Here is a 16,210-nt window from a genome sequence, read left to right as displayed (position 1 = left end):
GGCATCACGGTCGTCGCAAAGTGTACCTTTTGTGTCGCACTTGTCATAAGTCGTCATAATGAGGGAAAAATGTGGTTTATATGTCACAAATGATCTATGTTATTGTGTCGTCAAGTCTTTAAGTGTGGTCATAGTAAATTCATGTCATTGATAACATCAATTCACTGACCCCACACTTAGCTAATTTTCAAAAACTTCCTAACAAATTGGCATCATCCTGCCTTCCCCAACTACGCATTGCATAGTTCCAACCCTCAAGCTACAACCTTGTCCCTTTCAACTGCACAATGCGCCATTCCTACCTCCCAAGACTTACACTATGTATTTCCAGTGCTCAATCCTAGACCTTGACTCCAAGAATAACACAATCCAACCATCCAGCCTGGCCTCAACTACACATTACACAGTCTCTAAGCTCATGCTCATCCCTTGATCTCTTGAGTTGCGCAATTGCGTAATCATTTAGTCTCCTTTCCCTCCCATAACTGTGCAATGGGTTGAACCAATGCCCATCCCCTCCATCTATCACACTGACCTCCTAGACTGCATAGTTTTCTTCCTCAGTCCAGCTTGGACTGCACATTGCATAGTCTCAAGGCTCAAGCTTCACCCCTAAGCTCTTGAATTGCATAATTGTGAAGTCACTGAGCCTCTCTCCTAGCCTGAATTTAGGTTCTGGTTGAGTTAGTCAATCAACATGGTTTTATTAGACTGATGTCATCTCATTATGAGTGAATTATAGATGTAAGTACTCTATCATACAATGAAAATATGACGAAGAAGGATACGGGGGAGGGAAACATGTGGAAAGATACCTGTGTAGTTGATTATGCAATTTGATCAATTCATTGAAGAGTCCTAACCTCTAAGCCATAAGGAGGTGGATAGAAGAACATTCTCAAAGAAGACATGTAGCAAGCAACAACAGAAGTGGCTTGACATTGCCATATCATCAAGCAATCCATGTAAGCATTGTCATATGCCACATCATTATTTTGGGTTATGTAATTATCAATTCAAAATGTATTGTAAAGTGGAAGTCCAAAGGACACATTCAAAATACGAACAATCATGTAAAGTTGAAAAGTCATAGGAAGTCGAAGAGTCAGGATGGTAGTCAAAGAGTCACAAGGAAGTTGAAACATCACCTCATTGGTTATATATACACCCTCACTATATGATAAAATGACTTTTCACCTTGCCTCCTCCTGCAAGGCATTAGAGAGACAAGCTAGTTCTTTTGGGGAGTAAGGAGTGGCTCCAATGCTCCAATATTGGAGCTAGTGGTGTTCATTGTATACACATGTCTTGTAAATTTTACTTAATACAAGAATCCTCATGGCTCATACTTTATTAATAGATGGATTATGAATATTTGTAAGACTATTCTATGGATGTTTGTAATTCATGTTTGCGTTCATCTATGATAAAGTAGTTGAACTATTTCGGTAATTTTAGTACTTATCATATTGAGATTGTGTTGTAATGGTTAATATTTTTTTCACATCCTTATGGACTAGTCCACTAGATATTAGATAGATCTCTCTTATTGATTGGTTGTATTGACCATTGCCTCCTTGAGGACTATTCCATTGGGTGTTAGAAAAATCCTTCTTGGTTACGTGTGTCTCTACTAGGGTGGTACTATTACATCTCTCTTAGAGGCTCACTTTATTTCTCCCTCCAGAGTAGAATAACCTTAACACACTTACAACCAAAAACTCACTAGACACACTCACTTGCTTTTCAAAGTCACTTTTGCATCACTCTCTCTTGCTGACATTTAGAGCCAAGGAAAATATTTAAGAAACTGAAAACTGGCCATATTCTGGATGGGGATCCTATCCCAAACGGTGTGTGGTCTAATTGGGACCACAAATTAGGGAGACCCCTTGAATTTTGGTGGGTCCAGCACCAACATTACTGGCACTAGAAGGAGGGCAACCATATTTTTATGGTTGATAATATCAATTTCCCAAATTATACTTCCTCCATTCAAGGCAATAATATCCCCAACACTTACCCTGTGCATATTCCTAAAGTTGGAAATACTTCTTACCCCAAGACTATACAAACTTGTGAGACCTCTTACGATTAGATCCAAGCCATCCACCCTATCACCCATAAGTTTGCAAGAACTATTGGATTGATACTTGGAGTACATAATCTTCCATAGTTTTCAAAGAGGAACCTAACCATCCCCCACTGGGATAGTGGTTTCAACAGTTGAAGATTTTATCATCGCCACCCTTGAAGAGTTAGCAGACTCTGAAGGGAATGCAAAAAAACCATAGCAGCCTCCATCCTTCAAAGGTGGTGACAGTGATAACTTGGTACTCTCAGACAATACTTTTTGTAGGCTAGGAGGTGAAGAAGAAGAAGACCAATCATATTTTGATGAAGAGGAAAAACAATGATGAAGACATGGTGGACCAAGATTTGGATTGCATGACTCAGGGCCCACTTGCATTATCAGGTGTGTTACACAACATGTTGAGGCACCTGGAGAAGCCATTAACAAAGTATGACCCTAACAAAGTAGTAAAGGTGGAGTACCACGTGGAAAACTTTTAGTTGCATCCACAAAATCTTGAGGTAAGTTACAAAGATGTTGCATGTAGAATTTTACAATGTACCTTAGATGGTAGAGAAGTTGAATAATATCACAGCCTTCATCCGAACTTGATCTAGAATTGGATGTGTATAAAGAAAATATTTCTTGAGAAATTTGTTGATGATAAAGACCCCTGCCATGCTTTTAATAGAGATGGGAAGTCTTATGATGGAGTAGAAAGAGAAAGTAAAATATTTCAATCTCAGGTCTAATCGTATCTTGAATATATTTCCAGAAGACATGAAACCTCATGACTCTATCACTATTGATTATTTCATGTCTACCTTACCAATAAGCATTTCATAGTTCATGAAAACCACTGTGAAGCCAACTTTTGCTGAGGATTTCAAAAAAGAAATTGTAGTTGAAAAGGACTTGAGTGTGATTGGAGTCATCATAGATGACAAACAAACAAATGACTTCAAAGACACGGGTAAAAGGTCTCAGCCTTTCGTAAGCAAGGCCAAGGAGAAAGAAGTAATTGATCTTGAGAGCTTGACCTGCACTATCAAGTATCTGTCCAATGAGCTGGCATAATTGAAACAAATGACAAGAAAGACCAACGTGAGTAGCAAGCCTCCTAGATTCAACATTCTGAGAAGGGCTGCTAACTCTAGTAACAACAGTAACCAACTGACCAAGTCTGCACAAAGCTCAAATGTTGGGATGAATGTTGAAGGTATGGGCATGGATAATTACCGTTCATTTCATCAAGAGTGTCATTTGGAGAAGACATGCCCGCAATGGAACCACAACATTAATGCTCTTGCTGCACACATTATTGATAGAGTGCTTTGATATGAGAAGACTGAGCCCGCGGAAGAGAAGGAAGAGGATGTTGTAGCCGAATGAGCTGTGAGTGTCGGACATGCAGTGAACAAACTTAGTTGTGTTTTCACAGCTGAGAATAAGAGTGTCGAAGAAAAACCACTAAGTTAGGCCTTGGCTCAATAATAGAACACTCGATACAACTTGATAAGCCAAGGGTCGGCCTCTACACAAGAGTTGACGAAGTATAAATTGAAAGAGAATTTGTTGAGAAATATTGTACCACCCGTCAACTCATCCAAAAACACTCAAAGCAAGTCTGGAAACACGTCTACAACAAAAAGTACTTCCGCAAACAGTAAAATTAAGCCCATCACTATGAAAGTAGAAAATAAATAAACTCTGCCAGATACTTCGACAATGTCTCCCACACTGGATTATAATATAGTTGATGAGATGAAGAAATCTTTTGTGAATATTTCACTCTTTGAATTGACAAAGATCATGAGCCAACGGGAAATACTTATCTGCACATTCAAATAGTCCACCTCAGATATCGGTGCTTCTTCACTGAAGGGATGTGGTATGTCCCATGGTTCCCTTGAATATGTAGTTAATGCTTTAACATTAGATGCAAGCACACTCTGCCCTCTATTTCTGTTAACATTTGAAATTTTTAATTATAATGTGCACCAACTGCTTAGTTTATTTTGGTGCATCTGTAAATGTGATTCCTTTATCAGTAATAAAGAAAATCAATGAAAAATGGGATAAAATAGATGCCCAAATCATTCAACTAGACAAGATTCTAGTCCACTCGATTGGTGAACTTGGAAATGTGCTTATCCACTTATCATCTGACCAATGAGTTCACTAATGTATAAATATAGTAATTATGGACATTCTGGAAGCATACGGTGTATTGTTGAGTAGATAATAGTCCAAAAAGTTACTGGGGTATTTTGCTACTGACCGGTCACATTTGTGGCTTTCATACAAGAGTAGGACCAATAAAATCCAGGTGAACTCAAAGCAGTACATGAAACACATGGTTACCCCCTTAGAAGGAAAAAATGAGCCAATGGCCTTCACATATATTATCTTTGGGAATTGCTTTCTTAACACTGATTTAGGGTTCTATCTTGCTCATTCATCCCCAGTCTCACCTGACACACAGTTGGAACTCCTTCCTAGTCCAACTAGCGGAAATGACACTTGTACAGTGAGTAGTAGAAGTAATACTAGTACTAGTGAAACACATAGTCCATTTACATATGATGTTTGGACATTATAATTTGATGGTTCTAAGATGAAGGAGGGCTTTCAAATTGGTTGTGTTTTAGTAGACCCATGATAGAGGAAACATTTGATATCCATCCAATTGGAATTTGAGTGTGTTAGCGCTCGAATCTGCCTCAGGCTGAAGAAGGCGAGGTTCAAGGCAACATCAAACCAAGCTCAGCCTCGTAGCTAGCCCTACGAGGACAGGAGAGGGCTCTCTCCGGGCAGACAAGTCTTCAAAGGGGCTGAGATGACCGATAAGGAATACTGATTTTAGGCTAGTAAATTGATAGAAAGGGGTTTTTTTTATAAATGATTGAGTTTTCTGGGCTGCATGGGGCAAAGACAGCAAGAGTGGAGATTAAATGAAAAACGCAGATTATCTCCTGAGGCAAGATAAGCATGACTTTTAACAATCAAATTGGAATTATATGTAGTGAAAGACCACTGCAAGGTTGGCAAGGGCAATAGTTGAATCCTTATCAAACTGAAGAAAACATAGAAAATGAATACCTCCCAAGGCAGAGCAGTAAACTGGATTCTGCCTTTCTCATTTATCAGTATTCAACAAAAAATGATTATGAAATGAAATGTAAAACATTACAAGCTACATATGACACTTAAGAAAAGACAAAATGCTAAATCCACACCACAAGAATCTCAGGAGTCAGAGCTGTATTTTGCCATTAAATCCCTATCAAAAAACTGTACAATGAAACTCTGTCTTTTTTCCTCCTCCAGCTCTCAGAACTCTCCCCTTTTTACAAGTGATTTTTAATACATTAAATAAAACTCCGAAAGGAGATAACTGATCGATGAAAATAGGGCATTGTTACATCAATAATCATGAAAATAGGAAAACTATGCTCTAAAAGGAATAGCGTTGTATTTGTTTGATGATGACCAATGAAAGGGCGGAAAACTGTAGCTGAAGACTCTTTAAATTTGCAACTGAAGACCAAAATGGGCAATCGAACCTATCTTTTTGCCACGGTGGATATCCTTTGTTTAAATTCTGGCTTTGACTTTATGTTTCCTTTGAATAAGAACTAATCTTTAATAAAAATAGCACAATACCTTCTGCATTTATCCACCTGGCGATCAACAAATCCAACGCATCAGATAACTATTGTGTATGGTCAGGTGTGAAAATAATTTATGCATCTGGCGAACTTCAATGGCGGTATGATTTCTGATGATTTCACCATGAACGCCACCAGAACCTCGCCTGTCTCCTTGTGTTATTGAAAATTGCAAAAGAAATAAAAGCAGTTTCGATACCAAGTTTTTGGAAATGTCATTCTGTTCTTTGAATACTCGGATTTGTACATAGAAATTTCCATTCAAATTCCCAATCTGAACCCTTATTCTCACCTTTTTCAAAATACTTCTGTTTTCAGTCAATAATAGGTGAAGACTTTGGATCTGCAATCCTGTATTGCAGTACATTACCTCTATTTAAAGATTCATTATGAACTTGCTCCATGAGAAGATCCATCTGATCTGCGATAATTGTGCCAGTAGGAGGTGGCTTCCGTCCATGAAGAGTCCCACTGAAGAGTTCTCCAGCTTGTGTACTGTCTGCAAGTGAGCCAATGTAAGGCAATTGGTCATTAACACTTTTACTTAAAGATTTTGGAATTCCGGTTCGGATATCTGTTTCCAAATCAAGCTCATTCTTCAAACTGGAAATTTCCTTTTGGTACTTCTTGATCAGTGAATTTTGATCAATGATCCTATTTGCAGCAGCACGAATTTCAACTCGTTGTTTGGCTCTTTGTGCAAATTTCAATGTGTTGTGTATCTCCTCCATGTTACTTGATGCTGGTGTGATTGTGCATATGAGCGATACATGTCCATGTCCACTCAGTGACGATTGCAAGTCGATGGAGCTGATTTGATAAGAAACTGGGCACATTAACAAAAATTTCTTGGTGTTGTGACTGAGTGCGTAGCGCCCGACCCCAACGCGTAGCGCACACCTGAGTGTGTAGCGCCTGTGTATTTTTACACTGGCCAGTGAGGCCCAGTGCGTAGCACCCACCTGAGTGCGTAACGCACACCTCTTTTGGCAATTCTTGAACTATTGGCTGCAACCAAAGTGAATGTATACAACAAAGCAACTTGAAGAGAGGAGGAAGCATCCATGATAAGCGATAAACCATAGGATGAGAAGAACCAACATCAAAAGTGAATGCAGAACCATTTTGAGAGGTGGAGACTGAAGCCTTTTTACTACCACTCCTTTTAAGGGCTCTCTCAAAAATGGTGACTCTGTGGAAAATATGCCACATTAGTTCATTCTCTGGTGTATTTGGACCTCTAATTAAAAGATTCACCAAACCAAAGATATCTTGCAACTCTTTTTTAATCCACTGTTCCTTTAAAGGTTCAAGTAACCAAGTTAAAACGCTTTGCTGTTGCTCACTCCCAGCAGCTGAAGCCATCACAAGAAATGTTTCTCCAACTCACTAATTCGTTCTTTCACTTGAATTTTCTGGATGCAAATGAATTGACAATTGTGGAAATATATTATGTATGATAGATTTTGATCTTCGATCTGGAACCCTCTTTGCAATATTTGAAACTTTGATGTTTCTTTTCAACTTTATTTTGCTTTGCCTCTGATTGCTGATGATGTTCTTTCTGTTTGTGCTTTTGCAGGGATAGGAGCTGCAGAAGCTGCTGCCATTTGAAGAGCTGGAGAATTTTGAAACATTTTGACAAATTACATATTCTAAAAAACACATTTAATGATTTCTTCTTCAAAACAGGGTTTTGAAGAAGAATCAATCTCACATTATTGACGATGACATTCCTGAAAAACTTACTGTGTTATTTCACACTTTTGCAGACAAAACCCTGGACTCAAGACATAAAATGACTCTTCTGATCAAAATGGCATTTAATGACTGCCAGTGACGGGAAATGAACCTTGGTGAATTTGACTGCAGCGGGCTGACAAGACGGAGTCTAACAGAGTGTACTAATAACACTTTAGAATACGAAGCACTCATATTGGGTTTGAAAAGAGCCATTGACCTCAATGTTGCAATCCGAAAAGTAGTAGGCGACTTAGAAATTTTCGTATGATAGTGTTGTGCTATGCAACAACCCCCCCATTTATTTTACATAAATGCCTTAGGAGATTATTGTATAAATAAATAGGGACCCTTAAAATAAAAAAAAAAAAATAGGAATATAGTTTAGTTTAGGATTTTTGTTAAAAGGAAAATTGATTTTTTAATAAACAAATCCTCATTAAATATTGAATGACTTAAATAAGGCCGAACTTAAAGAAAACCCAACAATATCACATGTCACAAAGTTTCAAAGAAACAAAGTTTCATTTACCATCTAGAAACTTGCAATTGTGATAAAAGATAGCCCCCGGGAACCGAAACATACATATTCCTTAAAAAACTTAAGTATTGATGAAATTCCTTCACGACGAAGATTCCCCACATCACAACCTTATAACAAAAGCGATATATCATAAGACTGAGGAACATCCCTATTTCGAATGCGATAAGCCACCAGGCCCGACAAAACAATAAAATTCAGCCTCTAAAAACATCTTGTCCAGATAAATCGAAAGATTATCAACATGATCCCCGCTTGTATCATTTCCAATTCCCATGATTGAAATAAATTTATTTCTTAAAGAGCACGCCTAAGGAAAATAATAAAGCTAAAAAAAAATCCACACTTAATAATAAACCCATGGGTTTGCTATAATGCCACGTCACTTTTTGCAATTTCGCAATGACTCAAAGCTTTCGACCAGATCCATTCTCTACTACTCCCGAAACCTCCAATTACGATATTGTGATATTGCGACTATCACAATTGCACATCTCTCATACTTAATAAAATGATACAACGATATCATTGTCGCATATCGGTGGAGTACTTGAAGATAAATTTTATTTACCGTTTGAAAAGGTTTGTGATGTGATATATTAATGGATAATAAATAACCACACGAAGCCATGATTTCATTTATTAAAGGATTCTAACGGTATTTATGATTTCAAAGCCCAAGGAGATTTGATGGCCTGTTTAGATTGATTCGCATTTAAACTTCCCTTTCCGTCATTTCAAAGCCTTGTGTGTTTGTATGCTTCCACGTTTAACTCCTATTGCTCTTCATTCCTCTGTATTCTCAATTTGTAGGTTTCGCCCGAGGAAGAACTATGTAACAAGATGACTAAGTCGAAGAAAGGAAAGAAACCTAGCAAATCCACACAATCTTTTACATCTGATGTAATGAAAATTCCCCCACTATTCTCAGACGCGACATGCACTATTGAAAGCGGTACTTCCTCATGGGAAACCATGTACCATTTGCTGGAGAGCAAGTGTAACGCCCTGCGTTCTTGGGTACGGGCGCGCGCTCCCTCTGTCGTGAAAAATCAACTAAGTAAAAGTGCGAAGTGTCCATCATCGTATGTGCGCGCAAGTGTTGTAAGGTTTGCGTTATATATATGGTGATGGACAGCGTTCAAGCAGACCAAGAGTGCACCCATGTATCGGGCAAGCCGACGGTGAGGAGGAGCACTAGGTGGGCGAAGCGTTGTGTGTTTGGAGGTCGGCCAGATGTTAAGGCGACAACCTTATGTGCGTATAAATGAGGTGAGCGCATGGTCATTTCAACAAGGAAATCATCGCAAGTTCCTTCGCACAAGACTTGTGTACGCACAAGGAGCGAGAGCGAGTTTTACTGCAGGTCGCACAAGGGAGATGCGCCCGCCGAGTCGGGCGAAGGTTGTGTGAACGGTGGAAGGTTAGGTGGTGCGCACGGGCGCCCACCCACACGATATACTCCGGTTTGGGTTGAGGTTTGGGTACGGGTCGTGCACGGGTGCACCCGCCCGCCCAACGCCAGAACTTGTATATGTAATCTTTGTATTTGGTGTACAGTTAAGGCAGACCGCCGTGCGTTCTTGCACGGGCGGGCGCCCACTTATTATTAACGCCGGTAGAGCGCGGCTCCCGGTCATGTAAATTCTCATTATATAATAAAAGATCTCTTCTTTTATATTATTGCCGAGTTGTATTATTATCTTTATATTGTTGATGGTTTCCGCACATTAATAATATGAATTCATGTTTGTTATGAATTGTTGAAGGCATAGTTCGCAAAGTTAATTAACGGTGAACAAGTTATTAACTTAGGTGGTGCCGCACCCGCCCAATTTAGGGGAAAAAGAATTGGGGGCGTGACAGTTGGTATCAGAGCAGCTGATCCGTGTATTAAAGATGCTACACAACTTCACCGAAGTGAAGTTGGTATCAGAGCTAGTTTGAAGACTTGGAGGAGTCTTGCAGGAAGCTGGGTGAAGCAGGTGTATATACACTTGACAGTTGATATTTGAGCAAGGTTGCTCGTGACAGTGGAAGCAGGTACTTGCAGGTGAAGGAAGCTAGTTTCACATACAAGTGGAACAAGGGCTGGTTCATGGTTGCAGGGAACTTGGTGAAGCTGGTAAAGGTTGGAACCGGGTGTCGTAGAGTTGGGCAGGCGGTACTACGTGCTGGTCATACGATTTGGCAACTTGTCAGGTAGGCAAGTGGGACTGTGTGTGGGCAGGTATACACGGTTTGGGCGTCTGTGGACCAAACGAAGTACGAACCGGGGAAGACGAAGTACAAGGCATGGCAAGTTTGGGAGAATGTGAAGGGAAGCTCTTGCTTACCTTATACAGGTTGAGGAGGTTGAAAGAAGAGAATCCCCGGATTCGAAAGGAACTTGAAGTCTTGGAAAAGAGTGTTGAAGAGGAACTTCTTCGACTTGGTTGGACAATGGAGCAAGGTGAAGTTGCAGATTGTGCTATCAAGGAAGAGGAAGTGATGATGATTGAAGATGTTGCAGACATGACCATGATGGAGGACGAGCTTGAGATTGATCAAGTTGGACCAGGATCGTGCAGTTTGCAGACATGGATGGATGAGGATACTCATATGGAGGAACCTCATGACAATAATGATGAAGTAAGTATTGATACTTGTGTTTCATTTGGGCATTTGGTAGATGGACCATATGCAGGGAAGGGCAAAGCCAGTTTGCCAATGCTAGGGAGGATCTTACCATGGATGTCTATGATGAGACCTTGTATGGAGAAGCAAGGATTGTCGATTGTTGCAGGACTTGTTGGGGTTGCTTGTGACCTTGTGATGGGCCCGTGACAAGGGAGGAACATGATGATCGTTGTGGAGGATTGGGTCATGCTTTAGCCACTTTGGCTAAGTGCCCGGCATGACTCATGGACAGGTTGAGGAGGGCACACATTTGATGATGCTTGGGTGGACTTCTCATGGCTGAGACCAAGAGATAGTCTTGGTGGTACCTCAGGTAGAGGAGCTATGATGGAAGGGACTCATGATGATGATGATATGGTTGGGTGACCGAGTTCACTAAACCAAAGACTGAAGACTTGGGTGAGGATGACCGATTGTTGTGATGGGTCTACTTGATTGGACTACATGGACAACATAGTCATGGACATCAGATTGGAGACATAGAGCATGACAGTCTTATGCAGGGACATTATGTGGAGCACTTGTAGAGGTGTCACTTATGAGCATCCAATGAGGAGTGCCAAGGCAGGAATGTTGTGCAGATGGATTTGCTAGTGTGACATGGAGACTTATTACTTATGAGCCGATGGAGAGGTTGTGCACTCTTGTACAACAAGGCCATGGACTTAGATGGGTTTGTGAGCAGGCTATGGAGCATTCCTACTACATGGAGAGCTGAGGCATCTTATAGAGACCTTTGGGCCGAGACTTGTATGCTTGCTGAGATATTGGTTGGGGATGATTTATAGAGCTCATGATGACATGAGATTGTTGTGACTTTTAGGGACTTCATATATGGTGGACTTGGAGGATCTGATGCATTGAGGAGCTAAGGTCAGAGACTTTGATGCAGTATGGGATGCATACTTTCAAAGTACATGTATAGGCATGGCTTGGAAGAGTGACTTGATGTGGAGGATCGATATGAGACACTTTGGAGTGATGGAGTTACGATGATGATGATGCCTTGGTGGCTACACTTGGGGCATGGGTTGAGCCGAGACTCAACTACCTTTTGACATGGGAGCTGATTGATCTATGATCATGGGCAGCACATGGATAGATGAGGCATGTGTATACTTGTTTCTATGGCAGACTTTAGGGATGACACATTGCAGATATGATGGAGGTTGCTTCATGGACATGGATGTGGCACACCGAGAGTTGGAGATTGAGGAGATGATCTCTTCACTTTGAGGAGATACACACATAGATGATTTTGGGATAGATGTGGGTCGTTTCATGCAGCACATTGACACCAAACATCATGGACAACATGTTGCAGTTGAGATGAGGACTACTTCATGGACCTGAGCATGGTTTACTTATATGGATGGATTCTTGATCAAGTTCAGGATGTGACAGGATGCTTTGAGGAACGACTGATGGTGGCATGAGGATGTGCATTCTCATGGTTTGGGCGTGACGGTTGGATTAGCTACCCAACTAGTTCAGACATGGGGGTTAATAGTGTACAGAGATATGTTGGCATCGTGCTGGAGTATCATGGCAGAGGTTCACATGGAGACACATGATGAGGTCGACACGAGATGTTGCAGTGGAGATTGTGGCAGAGGGGTTGATGATCATGGATCAAGAAGATATCTGATGGAGAGCATACCGTTGAGGTGCATACCTTGGTATGGTGAGCTTGGTTGCAGCTGGTCATTGAGTCGGGACATAGTGGAGATGAGTCTCTACATATGTTGCAAGGATGTTTGCCTTGCGAAGAGGAGTTCACATCACAGATGAGTGATGATCTTGGTGGATGGCTACCGGGATGGTATGTTGTCGAGGACGACAACGATTTCCAGTGGGGGAGAATGTAACGCCCTGCGTTCTTGGGCACGGGCGCGCGCTCCCTCTGTCGTGAAAAATCGACTAAGTAAAAGTGCGAAGTGTCCATCATCGTATGTGCGCGTAAGTGTTGGAAGGTTTGCGTTATATATATGGTGATGGACAGCATTCAAGCCGACCAAGAGTGCACCCACGTATCGGGCAAGCTGACGGTGAGGAGGAGTGTTAGGTGGGCGAAGCGTTGTGTGTTTGGAGGTCGGCCAGATGTTAAGGCGACAACCTTATGTGCGTATAAATGAGGTGAGCGCACGGTCATTTCAACAAGGAAATCATCGCAAGTTCCTTCGCACAAGACTTGTGTATGCACAAGGAGCGAGAGCGAGTTCTACCGCAGGTCGCACAAGGGAGATGCGCCTGCCGAGTCGGGCGAAGGTTGTGTGAACGGTGGAAGGTTAGGTGGTGGGCACGGGCGCCCACCCATACGATATACTTAAGTTTGGGTTGAGGTTTGGGTACGGGTCGTGCACGGGTGCGCCCGCCCGCCCAACGCCAGAACTTGTATATGTAATCTTTGTATTTGGTGTACAGTTAAGGCAGACCGCCGTGCATTCTTGCACGGGCGGGCACCCACTTATTATTAACGCCGGTAGAGCATGACTCCCGGTCATGTAAATTCTCATTATATAATAAAAGATCTCTTCTTTTATATTATTGCCGAGTTGTATTATTATCTTTATATTGTTGATGGTTTCCGCACATTAATAATATGAATTCATGTTTGTTATGAATTGTTGAAGGCGTAGTTCACAAAGTTAATTAACGGTGAACAAGTTATTAACTTAGGCGGTGCCGCACCCGGCCAATTTAGGGGAAAAAGAATTGGGGAGTGACAGCGAGGGTCCTAGGATAATTCAAAGTAAAGCAACAACAAACACTACTACCTCTTCTGAAGCCTCCTACTTTGAAGCTACAAGTTCTTTCCTCCACAGAATTACTGCTAGACCCAAGATTATACCTTACACCAATATGGTAAAATGTATAATATACAATATTAACATTTTCAATTGGGGAATCTAGACTTCAAAACAAACGATTATTGGGTCCTTCACAACATAAGACTTGAAGATAATGTATCATATGCCAGACCCATAGAAGGTGTATGATAAAGCCTCCCTCGAGCATTAAAAAGTTGAGAATGAGGAACCATCAGACCCAATTAAGAAATGGAGGTACAATTCAAACAAGCACAAATATGAATCAGGTATGTATTCTATATCATCTCTCGTTGCTCCCTACTCTTATATCACTACTATGATGTGTAGATTGTTTGGATATGCCGATACAACCAAGTTATCTATTGTTTGGGTTCCCATAATTGATGCAACAGTAAATTATTTTATAATGGATTGGGGCACTATCTTGTCTAACAACCTTGTCTTACAAATTCAGGAATATAGATAACACTGATATGTCACCTCTAGAATAGTCCCACCATTTTTTTATGAGTGCCTACATTATGGGTGCAGTCCGTTTCACTACTAGTTTCCCAACTATGGGGTGGAAATGGACTATTAAATATTGTACCCCCATTTATATATATCACAAAATCCTGTGGGAATCCAATTTCCACATCCATTTGTACAAAATCTGCCAAGGAGTTATGCTACCCATCCACCAATCTGTTTTTGACAAGAGGGCCCCAAGGTTATCTGATGAGGCCAAGATTTATTTTATACCAATAGGTAGGTGGTTTTGGGAAGGACTATTTACTTATGTTCGAGTCTTTTGAAGCATAACACCTCCCAATTTTCTCCCATGGTATGTACCAAATAAACTACTTGCTAGAGAAGTTGCTTACCAAACTGTAGGGGATGGGATAACCAAGGCCCTAAAAGAATCTAAAAGGTCTCTTTGGCCTTCCATTTCCCTCCAATGTGGTGTTTATGCATTACATGATTTCAATCATGTCGCGCTTGAAATGGATCACATCACATGTTTAAAACTTGTCACCATTCCTGGCAGACAGTTTGACCCCAATAAGGTTGCACAAACTTCATTTCCCAAGTGAAAATAAGATAGTTCAGCCATGAGGATGATGATTTTTATGACTTGTTTGAGCCAGCTGAGCTATTTTTACAAGTGCAACATTTGGCTACTTTGAGATTGGACCCACAAAAGTTATCTCAATTCCAACAGTACAAGAGGAAAAGGCTACAAAAGGTCCCTTTGGATTTGTTAGAGATCCCTCAGTGAATTGTTCAAGAGGAATAGAGATCAAGCCAAAACTTAGAGAAGGGCATAACTGAGAGAATAAATCAGAAGAAGGTTCCAAAAAAACTTCAGAGTAGAAATCAACACAAATTTCAGAACACGATTCAGAGCGTGGCTCAGAGCATAACTCAGATCAAAACTCAGAGCAAAACTCACAAAAGAGTCCAGAGAAGAGCCCAGAGAAGAGTCCAAAAAAGGACACTGAGAAGGAATCTGAAAAGGTCTCAAAGGAGAAAGAAGTGGAAGATGTTTCCACTAAAGTGCATATAGATGAAACCCCCATAAAAAATCAATTGGATGAGGCATGGAAACAATTTGACCAATAACTAAGAAGATAACAAGGGAAAAAATAAAACAACATTCAACACACCCCAAAACACTGGACAAATCTCGCTCACTAGAAGGGCTACTGACAAAGTTGTCGCCATAGAAGAAGTTGAAATCATCTCAGCCTTCCCTTCAACCAATATCGTTCTCAGTGTTATGGCCTAAATCTACCTCGGGCTAAGAAAGGCAGGATCTAGGGTAACATCAAACCATGCTTAACCTAGTAACTAGCCCTACCAGGTCGAGAGAGGGTTCTCTCTTTGTCAATCTCAGAAAAGATGGTCAACAAAGCTTGAGATGACTGATGTAATGACTAATTTTAGGCTAGGTATGTGTACAGAGGTGTTTGATTGAATTTAAGAAGGGTTTGCTGGCTCAATTGTGAAAAACAGATTTGGGTCTGGGGAATGGACACAGTCTTGCAGAGATCTCTATGGGGCAAGGTAGGAAAACGATTTAAGGCTTCAAATTGAGTGAGATGGATAGATTTTAGACTGGTGAGGAGTTGAAGAGGACATGAAATTCTCAGGGATCCTCTTCAAACAGCCGAAAACATAAATATCTAAACAAACCCTAGGTAGAGCACTGCAACTTCAATGAATTCTACCTTTATCCTTGTTTCATTTAGTTAAGATGAACAGAGAGAGATGATGGCATACATAAAATAGATGTAAACTTGCAATTACAGAATTAAACACAATACCAATCAAGTTTCCACAAGAATCCCATAAAGTGCTGCAAACCTTGGTCTATTCCTTTGCCAGACTACTGAAATGAGTGTATAATAATGCTCAAAGCATTCACAAGAGTCCAACCTTTCTCAATGACTGAAAAACTACTAGATATAGACATCAAACAAGTCATGCTAGGCTTTACGGGTATAGTTCACAAGTTTAGGAGCTATTTAAACAAGATCTAAACTAAAAATTGAAAAGTAGGCAGTGGAACAACATGCCTCTAAAACCTAGGAAACTGATTCATTCAGTTGCAAACTACTTTTTCATGATGAATCTACCGCTATGAGTGAAAATTTAGCATAATTACATCAAAAGCCATCAATTCACATTAAAT

This window comes from Pinus tabuliformis, chromosome 2_1, assembly GCF_031772625.1.
Source record: "Pinus tabuliformis cultivar Carrire ecotype Pingquan chromosome 2_1, CPIR1, whole genome shotgun sequence".
Lineage (NCBI taxonomy): Eukaryota > Viridiplantae > Streptophyta > Pinopsida > Pinales > Pinaceae > Pinus > Pinus tabuliformis.
This window is presented reverse-complemented; position numbering follows the sequence as displayed.